Raw genomic sequence first — 14,933 nt, 5'->3', positions numbered from 1 at the left:
GAAGTATTTCAGAAAAAAATACCCCGTTGTTCGACAGCTTGAAAATATGATCTGAAACAAATGTTGTTAACCGGTTTCGTTACTCTAATGATACATAACGATGATGGTGAATGGATTTCCACAGGGAAATTATCCAAGGATTCTTACAGCAAATATCGATTATCAATTTCATCAGTTGTTATTTTAAAAGAACTTGCAAAGATTCCGACGATTTTTCTGCAAAAAAAACATAAAAACCCACAAAAGGTTCTCCCAGCAAATCATTATGAGAATTTAAATAAATCCTACAAGATTTCCTCAAGAAGACCGATTTGTACAAAATATCTTCCAACTTTTTATCAGGGGTTCCTTCAAAAGTTCCTCATTCCTTACTCCTCATTCCTCGCTCTTCATTCCTCACTCGTCATTCCTTACTCCTAACTCTTCACACCTCTCTCCTTATTCCGCATTCCGCAATCCTCATTCCTCACTCATCATTCCTCATCACTCATTTCTCATTTCTTACTCATCATTCCTCACTCCTCAATTGAGGGTAAACGGGGGAATTGATTCACCCTCTCGGAAGAATTTATTTGCCCTCTCGGGGGAATAAATTTGCCCTCTCGGGCCAATTGATTTACCCTCTCGGGGGAATTGATTTACTTTCTCGAAGGACTTGCTTTACCCTATCGGGGAAAACGAATTGCTCACTCAGAGGGATTGATTTGGCTTCTCGGGGGAATTTTTTTTTACCCAATCGGGGGAATCGATTTGCCCTCTTGGGAGAATTGCTTTAGCCTCCCGGGGGAATTGATTTGCCCTCTCGGGGGAATTGCTTTACCCTATCGGGGGAATCGATTTGCCCCCACGGGAGAATTGATTAACTCTCTCAGGGGAATCCATTTATCCTCTCGGGAGAATTGATTTGCCCTCTCAGAGGGATTGCTTTAGCCTCTCGGAGAAATGTATTTTCCCCACTCGGAGAAATTGATTTGCCCTCTCTGAGGAATTGATTTACCCTCTCGGGAGAATTGGTTTGCCCTGTAGTGGGAATTGAATTACTCTCTCGAGAGAATTGATTTCTCCTCTCAGAGGAATTGCTTTAGCCTCTCGGGGGCATTGATTTACCATCTCGGAAGAATTGATTTACCCTCTCGGGGGAACTGATTGACCCTCTCAGAGGAATCATTTTAGCCTCTCGGGGGGATTGATTTAACTTCTCTGGGGAACCGATTTACCCTCCCCACAGAATTATTACAGGAAATCTAATGAAAACTTAACCAAGATTTTTCCCGTAATTCCTGAAGAAATTCGCCCAGAAGTTCCTCTTAATGTTACTCCATTAATTACGTCCATAGGTTTTAGTGACTCGAGTAATTTCTTACAGAGATTTCCAGTAATTTTCGCAGGGATTCTTCCTAAACATTCGTTCACGGATTAACCTAGGAAATGCTCAAAACCTAACTCCATAGATTATCACAGGAAATCTTTCAGGAATCCCTTCAAGATTTTCAGACGGAACTCCTTTCACAAAAACATCTAGACGTTCTTGTAGAATTCCCTGGAATAATTTCTGGATGAACTATTTTTGGTTCCTTAATTTCTGGTAGAATCAATTTACCCTCTCGGGGGAATTGATTTGCCCTCTCAGAGGAATTGCTTTAGCCTCTCGGAAGAATTGATTTACCCTCTCGGGGGAATTGTTTTATCCTATCGGGGGAATCGATTTACCCTCTTGGGAGCCCTCTCAGAGGGATTGCTTCAGCTTCTCGAAGGAATTGATTTGTCCTCTCGGGGGAATTGATTTGCCCTCTCAGAGGAATTGCTTAAGCCTCTCGGGGGCATCGGTTTACCCTCCCTAAAGAATTATAAAAGGAAATCTAATTGGAACTTAATCAAGATTTTTCTCAGAATTTCTGAAGAAATTCGTCCAGGAGTTCCTCTTAATGTAGCTCCAGTAATTTTGTTCATATATTTTAGTGACTTGAGTAATTTCTTCCAGAGATTTCCTGCTACTTACGCAGGGATTCTTCCTAAACATTCTTTCACGGATTATCCTAGGAATTTCTCAAAAAATATCTCCATAGATTATCACAGGAAATCTTTCAGGAATCCCTCCAATAGTTTCTGACGGAACTCCTTTTACAAAAACATCTAGACGTTCCTATAGAATTCCCTGGAAGAGCATTTCCTGAATGTTGATATTCCGGGCTGATAGCGTCTAAAAGTCTAAAAATAAAATCTGTTTTTCTTCAATAACACGACATTTTCCGTCTGAAATGATCGAGGAAATCTATTTTCTTTGATCGCAGTACGTAGTTTAGAAGAGACATTCATTTCAACGTTACAAATCGCATGGCTAAATTTTAAATTTTGGTAACTCGCCTAACGGTTTTATAACTGAGCCAAAAATGCTCAGGTTTTCATAATTCACAACAGTGAAATCATGATTAAATTTGATGCTTACCAATTTTGCAAATGAGATGCTCATGAGTTTCATAAGCGAGCTATATGATTTTTTTTATAAATCATTATTTGAAATAATTTACATAGCAATCGCTAGAAGAACTGCTCCGCTTTAGAAGTTGGGTGGAAGTTAAGTGAATTCTAATCACATGTTATCTAAAAATGTCAAGTTTTCAGCATTAATTGAAATCATGAATAACTCAAGAATTTCAGTAATGGATTTTTTCACCAAAATCATAAGTGAAACTTTCAAACTTCAACAATAACCGTTGTATCGTCAAATAATAATTATTTCTCAAGAAATTTATTAAGTACTAGTGGTCCCGGCCTACATCGTCTTGCCATCAAGTAGACTGTTGAAAAACTTTCCCGTTAAATATCCTTTGCTTTTAATATACACAAACACGTCGGAACACTTCAGGAACATAACTATGGAATAATTTTTAAAAACCGATAGCCCGTTCTCGAGCCATTTCGACAAACAAACACCATTCCATTATTATTTATATAGATTTTTGCCTCAGTGTATTTGACATTTCGAAAGGTACACGAAAAAGATTATCAACCCAAAATTTAAGTTTAAATCTAGGGGTTAAGAAACAATCGAAATGTTTTTTGTTTGTTTAATGAGTAAAAACAGTATCGCACTTCAGATAACTGGATAAAAATGTTTTTTTCTGATATAAGCTTAAGCGTTCGGTACAAACACTGAGGTCTTAGAACCCTATTGTTTTTAAATCTCACAGCCGCTGGTTGAGTTAAGTCAATGATATTCTAGAGTTAATGCTAAATTTGCTAAATTTGTTTAATGAACCTGCACTCCCCTCACCGTGTCACCCCTCAGCACACTTCTGCCCAATCTAACCGCACTATTTCTCGGCAATAAATGAAATTACCACTTACTCCACAACCGGACGTTTTTCGGGAGCTCGCACCCAGAGAACCCATCACTTGGGAAGGCACCACCACTACACTCATAAAACGCTGTATTTGCGCCTGAATTGCTACTACCAACAACCAAACAGCACTGGCCTTTTCGTCGGTACTACACAATCATCATCATCGTCGAGAGTGTGCCGAAAAGTACTTGCCACTGTAATTCATGAGTGTATAGATAGTGTTGTTACACCGACTAACCAGGACCGGGTTACTTTGATTCCGATTCGGTCGTCCCGCTCTGGCGGCCGATTAATGGCACTAGTGCCCTCTAGCTCCCCCCTCCAGGGGGCCGACGGTGGCGACATCTGTGCTAACTGACTGGCCGGAGTAGTGATGACGAAGCGATAACAACGACACGGACACAACGAGACGAGGGCAATTCGGCACCGTGCCGAGTTAGTGAGAGTGTTCAAGTACTTGTAAAAGTGCCCCCACTTCCGAACCCTTTTCGCCCCACATTCTCCCACCAGAACATAAAAGGGGGGAATCTGAGGCGAGGGGGAGCTAACCGATTAGGAGAGAACCCGCGCGTCTGACGTTTCTTCTCCCGTTCCGAGGGGGAAGAAAAATCAATAAAACAATAACAACTATGTGCGATAGTTTTATGACCCACCTAAATGCCGTTCATTTTCGGCAGCTCGGAGAGTTTGGGACGCACCCGTTAATAGCAAGACCATTTTCCTTCCCGACAGGATCCCATCTTTTTCCCGGCGAGCAGTCAGTTAACAAAAAGGAGTGTGCTATTTGCGTGTGGAGAACATTGAACCGCATCGTAACGCGAAAACGGAGGATATGATTTAGTGCAGTGCAACAATTTCAACAACAACAACCAGTGACAGAAGCAGCAAAAGAAAGTGGAATTTTTCCCAGTGTGACTTTTGAACAGAGAAAAACCAAATCAAAGTTGGCGACGACAGTGTTACATTTTCCAATAGGAGTTTGTGAAGCAGCAGCCGAAGCATCGAAGGCGGCGGTGGCAGAGCAGAACGGCGAAGCCGTGTCACAATTTTCCTGCTTGAGTTTATCGGTAAGTGCTCCCAGTTCGTGTTTTATCCCGTTCTTTTTATTTGTTTGTTATTGTATTTGTATTGATTCTTGGCTGTTTGCTCGGTTCAAATTTGACAACTCGCCACGGCACTCCGCTCTGGGTGCAGTGCGCCGTGCTGCGATGTAGATGTCAGCAAGAGAAGAACCGGGGGGTTATTTTATTGTTTTCTATTTAGCGTGTGTGTACACTGTTAACATTTGTGTATTGACTGTATTCGGGTGGCGCACGCCGTTCTGTTTGTAGACCGATTGCTGACATTGGACGGTGAAATTGTTGTTTGTTCTGTTTACCTTTTTGAAGTTGAGGTAATCATCTGATTGAGTACTTCTATAAAGCTACATTGAATTCATTCGTATATAATCTTTGTGTAATGAAATCTATTCTTTATCTAAATGCCATCCATCGAGTTTGGGAAGTATCGAGTTATAGAACACAAAACCAGTGCAAATGCGATCCAAGGGACCATCGAGCTAGCCATGAAAGCCAACTTTTACTATGGTTCTCTAACTCGATATCGAGAGTTGACTGTAATTGAAACGAGTGAACGGAGCAATTGTCGTTTATCCTTCGAAAAAGGTACAATATATGTGACCGAAACGTCAGATGTGGAACGGAAATCCGTTTATGATCTGTAAAGACTGAAAACCGGAAATCCACAGCAAACCCAAGTAACCACTAGCCCGCTAATTCACCTTTTTGGCCTTATAGGGCTATTATACGGCTAATATATAGCATATCAGCTGTATAATAACACTATATTAGCACGCAAGGCGAATTAGCAAGCCATTGGTTGCTTGAGAATATATTTGCATTCGTGTATCGTGTGGCAGGCACGATGATACCCTAAGTCCAGGTAAGTCGATGAAATTTTCATCTTGAAAGGATCCTGGACTGACGGCAATCGAAACCAGATACCTTAAGCATGTCATTCTTTGCAGCCGCGGACGCTATGATGCCGTTTTTTCTAAGGCTACATCTACAAGTTGCTCCATACATTCTTCCAAGGCATACTTCAAAAATGCTTACATTCATTTCTCGAAATGTACGTACAGATTCCTGTATAATTTCTAAGTAGTTTATCCAAAAATCGTTCGAGTCATTTCTCCAGGAATTCTTCCAGGGAATTGCAAAGAAAATTTAAAACTAATCCCCGATGAAATTACTTGAGATGTATTTGCTGCAGAGAAGTTCGGCAAGGGTCATTAAAAGATCTTCGGGAACCTTCGAGAAATTCAGGAAGATTCTGTATATTCAGTGCAGGAATAATTGTTAGAAAAGAAAAAGCAAACCCAAGATAATGTTCTGTGTAATGTTGGAGCCACCATATTCGAACTTCTGCAGAGACACCGGAAGACGATTCCTCCAGGCATTTCCTCTACAAATTGCTCCGGGAATATTTTCACATAATTTGGCCGTGAATTACCTGTAGGATTTTTTCTGGGGATTTGCACTAGCTATTTCTCCGGGGATTTCGTCCAGGAATTCTTCTCGGGATTTTATCCAGGAATTCCTCTGGAGAATTCCTCCAGGAATTCTTCCAGGCATTTACCCTAGGAATTCCTTCTGAAAATTTGCTCTAGGAGTTTCTCCGGGGATTATATCCAGAAATTTTTCCGGAGAGTTTTTTCTAACAATTCCTCCGGGGATTTACACCCAGAAATTTTTCCGGAGAGTTTTTCCAAGAATTTCTCCGGGGATTTCCCCCAAGCACTCCTCTGGGGATTTTATTCAGGTATTTTTCGGGGGGATTTTGCGAATTCCTCTGGAATTTTTTCTGGATTTTTTCAGAGAATTTATCCGGAGATTTCCTTCAGAAATTTCTCTTGGAATTTTCACCAGATTTCCTAAAGCGAACCTTTCGGGAATTTCAAGGATTCCAGGATATCCCGCAAGAACTCCTGCTGATGTTTTCTCCAGGAATTTCTGTGTGGATTTCGTCCAAAAATTCCTCCGGAGATTTTTTCAGAGAATTCATTCAGAGATTTCCTCCAGGAGTTTCTCCGGAGATTTTCTCCGAGGATTTCAATGATTCCCCCCGGGGATTTTCTCCAGAAATTTCTCTGAGGATTTCCAAAAGCAATTCCTGCGGGGATTTAGTTCTGCAAAGATATCATCCAGAGATTTCCTTCAGGAATTTCTCTGGAAAATGCACCTGGAATTTCTCCGAGAATTTCCTCCAGGAATTCCTGTGGGTACTCCAAGTATTCCCCCGAGGATATTCCCCAATAACTACTTTTTTTCCTAGAATCCTTCCGGGATTTCAATTATTCTTCCGGAGATATCCCCCAAGAACTCCCCCGGGGATTTTCTCCAGAAATTATTCTGGGGCTTTCCGCCAAAAATATCTCCGTCGATTACTCCCAAAAATTCTTCGGGAGATTTGCTCACTTTGAGAATTTCCCCCAAGAATCCCTGCGGGTATCTAGCAGTTCCTCTGACGATTTCGTCCAGAATTTTTTTCGGGGATTTCCTCCAGAGAATTCATTAAAAAACTTGCGGGGATTTTTTCAGAGAATCCATCCAGAGATTTCCTCTAGAAATTTCTCTGGAGAAATGCAACAGGAATTTCTCCGGAGATTTACTCCAGGAATTTCTCCGGAAATTTCCTCCAGGTATTCCTCCGGAAAATTCTAGGATTCCTCCGGGAATTCCTAGGATTCCTCCAGAGATGTACCCCAAGAACTCATCTGGGAATTTTCTCCTAAAATTCCTCTTGGGGTTTCGTTCAGAAATTATTCGGGAGCTTTTCTCCAGAAATTGCTCCGTTCATTTCTTCCAGAAATTCTTCCGGGGTTTCCGTCGAGAAATTCTTCAAAAACTCGTCTGGCGCGATTGATTCCAGAGGTTCTTTTTTATTTTATTTATTTTTTTTTCAAGTGTTCCTCTGGGGATGTCCCCCAAGAACTCCTCCGAAGATTTTCTCCAGGAATTCCTCAGGGGATTGCCAATAGCAATTCATCGGGGGATTTCCACCTGAAATCCCTCCGGAGTTTCTCCGGGAATTCTTTTCGTCCTGAAATTGCTCTGGAGTTCTTCCAACAATTCCTCGCAAGTTCCTCCGGTGGTCCACCGGGAATTGCTCCAAAGTTCTTCCATAAATTCTTCCGGAGTTCTTAGAGCAATTCCTCTGGAATTGATTCAGCAATTGCTCGGTAGTTCCTTTGGATCTTCACCTAGAATTCCTTCGGATTCCCTCCATAATTTCTCCGGAGTTGCTCAAGCAATTACTTTGGAGTTCCTACAGGAACGCTACCGGAGCTCCTCTGATAAACGCTTCGGAGTTCCCTCACCGAATCATCTGAAGTTCCTCTAGGATTTTTGTAGGAATTCCGGAGTCTGCAGTTCCACCAAAAAATCCTTCAGAGCTCTTCCAGGAATTCCTTTGGAGGTCCTCCACGAATTACTTCAGAGTTCCTCCGGGAAGCCCTGCGGACCCCACCTTTAGATAACAACAACAACAACCGGTGCATGCAAGTACGGTTTGGTCTAATTAAACTCATCTATTCAATCTTGACAGGTCAATTTTTGGCACAAATTTGAACCGAAAAATTGAACCGCAGGTGAAAAAGCCCTTAATGCTCTATGCAATTTTGATTATTTCGGTCAATCACGGAGTAGCAACCACGAATTGTACGGTCACCAATGCTTATGCTTACTTCAAAGATTCCTCAAAAGCGTCCCTCAGCGATTTTTCTAATAGTTTTCCCAAGAATCCTTCAAGCAGCTTATGTTGAAATCGTGCTTGCTATTTATCCAGGATTTTTTTTTCTTTTCAAATGATTAGATAATTTTCATGGAAATTTTTCTGAAATTGTTGTAAAAAAATATAAAAAAGAAGAAAAAAACAAAAAAGTATGTATGAAGGAAATTTTTAAGTTATTTCTGATAAAACTTCTCCTGCAACAATCTCCTAGCTTCGTTAACGTTGAGGACATCCTAGTAGATAAATTGATGGAAAAATATAGGAAAAATACAAAACGAACCCTGGATAAAGCTTTGTAGGATTTCTTGGAGTATGACTAGCGTCACATTTGCAAATGAAAACCGTACACAAATGTTCTGAAAATGATAAAAATTCTTGTGATTCTCTGGGTAAACTTTCTAATGAAGACAGTCAAAAGTAGATTTGAAAAATTTATGGTTGTCAGTGAAGAAGTGGAGACTGGATGAAAGAGATAGTCGAAATACGCTTATCTGTCAAAGGATAAGCATTAAAGTCAGAGTTGACAAATGTACAAATTATTCAAATAAAAGATATTTCTCAAGGGGCCAGATAGCCGTGACGGTAAACGCGCAGCTATTCAGCAAGACCAAGCTGAGGGTCGTGGGTTCGAATCCCACCAGTCGAGGATCTTTTCGGGTTGGAAATTTTCTCGACTTCCCAGGGCATAGAGTATCTTCGTACCTGCCACACGATATACGCATGTAAAAATGGTCATTGGCATAGTAAGCTCTCAGTTAATAACTGTGGAAGTGCTCATAAGAACACTAGGCTGAGAAGCAGGTTCTGTCCCAGTGGAGACGTAACGCCAGAAAGAAGAAGAAGAAGAATATTACTCAAGAAATCTTCAGAATTTATTTGAGAAATAAAAAAAATGACTATTTTGAAAAAAATTTAATGCTCGTCAAATCGTTTTCATTATTCTGACATTAGTTTGCTGTAGAATAGTTAGTCCAGTCAATCCGCTGCAGAGATTTTTATCTTGAAATGAACTATTACCATCATGTACCCGCTTGAAAAAATACCAATACTTTAAGCAACGCTGTTTTTGCGACGAAGTTTTGTTATTCTTCTTAATCATAAAACATGTGTCTTTCAAAAGTGACATTTGAAAACAAAGTGGTTATCGTGGCAGCCATCTTCGGGATTGTGTCTCAGCTCAGATTACAGAATAAGCCCAAATAAAATCCAAATTCAGCGTTACAATGGTGTTTCAGACAAACAGAAATAGAACTCGAATTAATTTCATTCTTCAAGAAGATAATGCTGAATTCTAATATTTAGTAGTTGGGCATCTGCTCACTCGTGGCGCTTGTATAGCTTTTGTTAGAGTTTGACGTTTGCGCTCTACCGCCATCTAGCTTTCGGATAATCAGCATCTTTAGCATTGATATTTGTTCTAGCTGTGGTTTTGTGTCGCAGTTATAACACTAAATCACTGTTGTTCGATTCCATTTCCATTCTCTCGACAATCTCCCTAATTATGGTGATCTAGCTCCAATAACTTATCCAAATTGTTCGGTATCTCACCACCCGACAACTAAGCATTCCAAGATTCCAAAGCACAGTACGTTCCTGATCAGTTCCGATCTAGACGATGACTTTGCAGGAAATAATATTACTATAATTAAAAATGACAACAATGGAATAAATGAAAAACACACGAACCAAAATGCAAAGACATTCAGACGTATCACTTGGAACAAATCGCGATCAATATAATTATTGCGAGAACTAGAACACCTAATATATAAATCGCGTTTTTTACAATAGGGTCCTAAAATTTAATACTTTTAGGACTATAGAGCATGTTTTGGCTACTATTTTGATATATTTTTTCGCTCAAATAACGGCTATATCACATTCAATTTTGATCATGTTTGACGTTCATTTAATCTTCAAAAACGCCACAGGGGTTCTACTTTTTAACATTGGGGTTGTTCCTATCTGACATTTCGGAAGGGACACGGAAAACAAAATACACCCAAAATTAGAATTAAAACCAAAGAGTTTGACAAAATTCAAAAAAACTAAAAAAAATGCTTTTTGGATTTAAACTAACGTAAAACATTTAAAAATTGAGTAAACAAGTGTTTCTGGCCTAAACTTAAGCGTTTGGTGCTAAAATTGGGACAGGACGTTAGAATTCTATTGTGAAACCAGAAAAAAAAATCAATGTGTGACGTCCGTTTATCTGTGCCCAAAGTGACAGCCTTTAAACCATTCGCGGGCATTGTATTGGGCGTTATTGCTACCGGGCCTTACCTGCCTGCACTTCACAGCAGCCCAAGATACACACAGTTGAGGTTATGTTTGCCCTCTCAATTAGACTCTCCACCATGCCTACTTGCTCAGTACGGGCGCAGTGCTTTGCTTTGTGCCGTCCGAAATTATCGTTCGTTCGATTCAGATAAAATGAACGGAAAAATGTGACTGTTAGGGCCCTATAATTAACTTAAAGTTTCATTAGCACAATTGTTCGAAACAAGAAACTATCAAGCGCGGTTAAGAGCAAACATCAATCGCCTTCCCCGTGCACATGTAGGAGCGATTTTCGGAGTATAATGAAGCCGTCAAAATGGAGCACGCTTCAGTTCGGAATAGCTGGCAGCCTTCCAGCAGACCGCGAAACGTTCACCCGTTCCTGCCTTTGCAGTTACAAGACGGTGACAATGCGCGCCAGCATCGACGAACGACGACAACGTTGACGACAAAAAAAGAACGACAAGTGCTCCGTGTGTGTTTGTATGGAAAATAATTAATATGTCGTAAAATGTAATTAATAAAGTTTTATTACTTCCTTTTTATCAGTCGCTGAGTTGCGAGTGTGTCTCAGCGATCGTTCCACGCCAAATCAGCGAAGGCGATAATAACAATGCCACGGTGACGCTTCGACGGCCACCATATTGGGAAAGCGCAAGCAGCAGACCCCTCGTACGTCTCCGTCGCGGAACAATTGCAACTGTCATCAGTGAGAGACGGGGAACCCTTATCGTGCGCTTCTCGGCAATACGCAAAGTCGCGTCTGTAAGCAGTAAAATCACAAATTTTATTACAGCTGATTGTCACGGGAAAAGCCTATCTCTGCGCCGCTGCGCTACGTGCTGCCCGATGAAGCGATCAGCTGTCAAACGTGTCGCGTTTATTTCAATCACACACCACACACCGTGGCTCTCGCTTCTGGGTGAGGTTTGTCGCGTAGGGCCAACTCTGAATTCGTTTGACAATCTCAGCAAGCCTGTGGCACGACGCTTATCATACAGTCAGTCAGTCAGTGCGGTTTTGTTTTGTGCCGCCAATTCGCGTTGCGAAAAATTCAATCACCGACGACGGCCGCGTCGGAAGGTGGGGACGCACGCCGCCAAGAATTTTCTCATGAAAGTAAATATTTTACTTTTCTCTCACTCCTCCGAATGTTGTGGCCGTTTGTGTCGAAACCCTGATAAAAAATATTATTGAAATACAATAGATTTAATTGTAACAATACCATAAAACGAGTGTTATGTTTGTTATTGAATTTTAATGGAAAACCGTTCAACATGTTTACATGATTTTTTAATTGTTTTTCGTTAATTTAAGTCCAGAAAACAATTCTCTCCGGCTTTTGAGATATTGTCACTCCCTTTGGATTTAACTCAGATTTTGGGTGTATTTTGTTTTCCGTGTCCCTTCAAAAATATCAGAGATAGGTACAACCAGGTCCGTCACACTCGGACTCAGATTGGGTACCACTTCTAGTACTGCATTTGGTCCCTCGGTAGTGCAAAAGGTACCCAAGTTTGACAGACCGCAGTACACTTTGAACGGCATTCTAGATTACCTTATGAGCCATAAAATTTTGAGCAACTGCAAGGGACATGGGGGTCTTTAATTTGTCTTTGGTACAACCCCAGTGTTAAAAAGTAGAAACCCAGTGGAAATTTGTCGGCGAAGTGAACGTCAAACATGATCAAAAGTGTCAAAGTTCTGAATCACTGAACAACACGTTTTTACCGGGTATCCACCCGCACTAAAATACCTTCCAGGTTTTGCCGGTGGTCTCTTCGCGGTACTTTTACGCACGTACGTTACTTTGGTAGACATGCACGCAATATACATGAAGCATTATCACATTTTACAGCCCATCGTGGCGTGCCGGATTCGGAAAAGAATGGGACGAAATGCCGGCAGGAGAAAGGAATGGTTTGTTGTGATGGAGGTTGCTTGCACTGAATGACTTTGGGCTTTCGATTTTCGCGTGCGACGGCGACCCTCTTTTCTGTGTTTTGTCAAACACGTGGCGCTCTGTGCGCTATTTACGCTATTTGATGACGACCCCCAGACATAACTACCGAGACGACGATTGTTGGCAACGCTAAATTATGGATAATTGTAATTTCATTCGCGATATTGTTCGTTGATGATATGGTGAGATAGGGTTGCCAGATGCGAGTTGTTGATTATGGAACTGATTTATCATGCAAACTTTTTCAAAAAACTTTTAATCGGAATCTTGAAAATGACTTATATTGATGTGATATCCAGTTTTACAAATTTAGATCTAGAATTCAAACTTAAAAATACAACCAGTGTCTATGTACTTCAATAGGGCCTAACCGACATGAGCGATTTCTTTTCATCGATCCTCTCTTACGCTAAATTAGATAAATCTGTAATATTTCTTGTTAATGAAGCAAGATATAGTCATTCTTCATTTCACAGCACAAACATATGTTACGCAAAGAGAATCAGTTTTCTGCAATAACGCAAAGAGGGCAAAGATGACGAGAAATCGATGAATGCAGATAAGCCTTTATGAAAAAACAATGCTGAATCAACAAATTTTTTAATATGTTTGTTCGACTACTGCGTCTTCATTTCGTCTTTGGTAATTTCATTTCACTTGCACAGAGAAAACAAAAAAAAAACCCATAATTGAGAATTTTTAATATGATGTTATTTTTCTCTCTCTGTTTCACTCACTCCTTCTATTGTTGTCAGAGAGCGAAGAGCAAAACAACCCAAAACCGAACAGATTCGACCACGAATTTCTACGTGAATAAATCTGAAGATTCCTCAACGAAGTCCTCCTACAGAAATTTTCAGAAGCTCTTCCCGGAATTCAACCGAAGTTTCTCCGATGTGTCTCACAGGATTTCCACCAGGAATTCCTCCTTGGATTTTCTCCGGGGATTTCTTTTAGGAATTCATCCTGGGATTTGCTTCAGGAATCGCTCCGAGGATTTCCTCCAGAAATCCCTCCCGAAAACCCTACAGGTATTTCCATCACAAATTTATTCCTCCGGGGATTTCATCCAGGAGGCAATTTCCACCAGGGGTTCTTCCGAGGATTTCATTATGAACTTCCTCTAGGCATTTTCTCCAGAAATTCCTTCGAGAATATTTTCAGAGAATTTATCCGGGATTTTCCTCCAGGAATTTCTCTGGAGATTTGCACCAGCTATTTCTCCGGGGATTTCCTCCAGGAATTCATCCGGGGAATTCCTCTACGATTTTTCTAGGGATTTACCCCAGGAATTTCTGCAGGAAATTTGCCCTAGGCATTCCTACGGAGTTTTTTCCAAGCATTTCTGCAAAATTTTCCCCCAAGAACTCCTCAGGAGTTTTTTTTTCAGGAACTCTTCGGGGTTTTCCAAGAATTCTTCTGGAGATTTCATCCAGAAATTCATTAAAAAATTCCTCCGTGGGTTTTCTCGATGAATTCCTTCGGAGATTTTTTCAAAGAATTTATCCGGAGATTTTCTCCGGAAATTTCTGTGGGGCTTTGCACCAGATTTCCTAAAGGGATTCCTCCGGTTATTTCAAGGATTCATCCGGGGATATCCCCCAAGAACTTCTCCGGGGATTTTCTCAAGGAATTCATTCAGGAATTTCGTTCGTCCAGTAGTTTCTCTGGAGATGCCCACCGGGGATTTTCTACAAAAATTCCTTCGGAGATTATTCCCAAGACTTCCTCCGAGGATTTCCCGTCAAGAATTCGTCCTGCAACTTCTCATAGCATGTTCAAAAGCAATTCCTGTGGAGATTTTGTCCAGGAATTCTACCGGAGATTTCCTCCGAGAATTCATATGGAGATTTTCTTTGGAATTTGCATTAGGAATTCATCCGGAGATTTGCTCCAGGATGTTCTCTGGAATTTGAACGTGGAATTTCGCCGGAGATTTCTTCTAGAAGTTTCTCCGGAGATTTCCTCTAAGAGTTTCTTCCAGGAATTTCTCCGGGATTTTCCTCCAGAAATACTTCCGAAAATTCAAGAAATTTCAAGGATTCCTCCAGAGACATCCACCAAGAACTCCTTCGGAGATTTGCTCCAGAAATTCCTCCAGAGATTTTTATTTTTTCCCAAGAATTACTTTGAGGATTTCGCCCATGAATTCCTGCGGGGACTTCGTCCAGGAATTTCTCTGAAGATTTTGTCCAGGAATTTCCTTGGGGATTTCGTCCAGGAATTTCTCTGAAGATTTTGTCCAGGAATTTCCTTGGGGATTTCGTCCAGAAATTCTCTCGGGGATTTCTTCTAGAAATTTCTCCGGAGATTCCCTCTAAGAATTTCTTCCAGGAATTCCTCCGGGATTTTCCTCCAGAAATACTTCCAAAAATTCAAGAAATTTCAAGGATTCCTCCAGAGATATCCACCAAGAACTCCTTCGGAGATTTGCTCCAGTAGTTCCTCCAGAGATTTTTATTTTTTCCCAAGAATTATTTTGAGGATTTCGCCCATGTATTCCTGCGGGGACTTCGTCAAGGAATTTCTCTGAAGATTTTGTCCAGGAATTTCCA

At 40.8% G+C, this 14,933-nt stretch overlaps 1 protein-coding gene across 14 annotated transcripts in view; it reads left to right on the top strand.

The window, feature by feature from the left end:
* Positions 1–14,933, top strand: part of LOC5573206 (protein abrupt) — a 216,402-nt gene that overhangs the window by 16,967 nt on the left and 184,502 nt on the right. For 12 of the 14 annotated variants that reach the window (XM_021847602.1, XM_021847597.1, XM_021847598.1 and 9 more), the window contains exon 2: positions 4,077–4,411. The exons of 1 other annotated variant lie outside the window; for it this stretch is intronic. The gene's annotated coding sequence lies outside the window, so the exon portion shown is untranslated. Of the gene's footprint in view, positions 1–3,608; positions 3,798–4,076; positions 4,412–14,933 lie in introns of those variants that run through there. One more of the 14 variants, XM_021847600.1, reaches the window with a different exon arrangement.

Source organism: Aedes aegypti, chromosome 2 (genome assembly GCF_002204515.2).
Source record: "Aedes aegypti strain LVP_AGWG chromosome 2, AaegL5.0 Primary Assembly, whole genome shotgun sequence".
NCBI lineage: Eukaryota > Metazoa > Arthropoda > Insecta > Diptera > Culicidae > Aedes > Aedes aegypti.
This window is presented reverse-complemented; position numbering and strand designations above follow the sequence as displayed.